We start from the raw sequence: 1,467 nt of genomic DNA, 5'->3' as shown, positions 1-1,467 counted from the left end.
GCGCGGCGCGCCTCCCTCCCTCTGCCGTCCCCCCGCGCTGGGGCCGTGCAGATCTCGCCTAGAAGCGCCTGGCGGGTGGGAGATTCTTGTGCCGCAGAGAGCCGGGGTAGCGGCACGGAGCTGGTTCTTCTTCGCACTCGGTGGGGTTTGTCCGGTGCCCCGCGAAGGCCACACACGGCTGTGTTTGGAGCAGGTGCCTCCCCTCCGTGTTGGGTAGGAGCTGGTTCTGTGCTGGTTTGCAACGGCGGGTGGCTGAAGTTTGGTGTGGAGATGGTGTTGTTGCAGGTTTGACATTTATTTAGAACCCCCTCAGCTAACTGTTGTAAACACTGGCTTCCCTAAAGCAGTTGCTCTGATTTTTTTTTTTGCTGAATTAACTGAAGCGGGATGAACTCCAAATAATCCATGTTAAATTGTGGGTCCCTAGAACATTATTGGCCACGTTATGTTAACCGTCTTGTAAGGATCCTGATGGTGATTTTGGCAATGACTTGAAGGAAGATGACAGCTAAAAGCTGAGGAACTGCATGGGCAACTCAAGAGTGCTGATTAGAAAATGGGAAATGAGAATCTGACACTGTGGCCTGGCTAGTTTGGTGCTGGACTTTGGGGAGACCACGCATGTTTTACCAGAGAAAACAAACTGCAGGAAGAGTCCATAATGGGAACAGAGAAACAGGGGAGGGAGAAGTGGGTTCTGTCCTGGGAACCAGGAATTTTTGCCTGGGTTCATGAATATGTTGAACACAGGCAGGCTGGAGGTCGTCTTTGGTGCCTCACTGAGGAGGAGGAGGAGGAGAGGGAGTGTTAACTCAGCTCCCACACTGGTGCAAAAGCTGCTGTGCCCAGGTTTGGTGCCTGTGTGTGGTTCAAAGCTGGTGGAAAGCTGGGCAGAGTTTGGAGATGTATGAGGTGGGATTAAAGGTGAAAAAAGCTGCCATGTGGTGCCGAGAGAACTCCATCTGCTTCCTCCAGCAAGAACTTGAGAGAAGATCTGGCCAGTCTGCGTCTGCTTGTGGAGAACAGAGGTTGGACACTGGGAATTCAGTCTAGCTGGTGAGAGTATGTGTACATGGAAACCAAAACCTGTATCTTTAGGTGATAGAGATGCGAGCATGAGAAGAAACTTCCCTCAGTCAGTGATGACTTTGTATTGGTTGCCAGCTTTTACATGGAGGCTCCATATTTTTCTTTTTTTAATAAAAGCAGCTGGGCTCACAGCCCCAGGAGTTTGGGGGTCTGCTCTGCTTGGGGGTCTGTGAGGTGGCTGTGATGACTTTCAGGGAGTTTGCTGGAAGATGGACATCTAAGTAAACTGGGAAATAAATGTAAAAGTTTCGCTTATAAATTTCTTGGAACATCTGGGTTCCCCTTTCCTTTGCTGTGTTCTCAGGAATCTTTTTATCTGGCTGTGATGGTTATTTAATTTTTCTGAGAGAGCCTTTAGTGGGACATTTCCTCAGAGGT

This window comes from Corvus brachyrhynchos, unplaced genomic scaffold (assembly GCF_000691975.1).
Source record: "Corvus brachyrhynchos isolate BGI_N302 unplaced genomic scaffold, ASM69197v1 scaffold137, whole genome shotgun sequence".
NCBI classification, from domain to species: Eukaryota; Metazoa; Chordata; class Aves; order Passeriformes; family Corvidae; genus Corvus; species Corvus brachyrhynchos.
The sequence above is the reverse complement of the archived record's forward strand: the minus strand, read 5'-3'. Positions refer to the sequence as shown.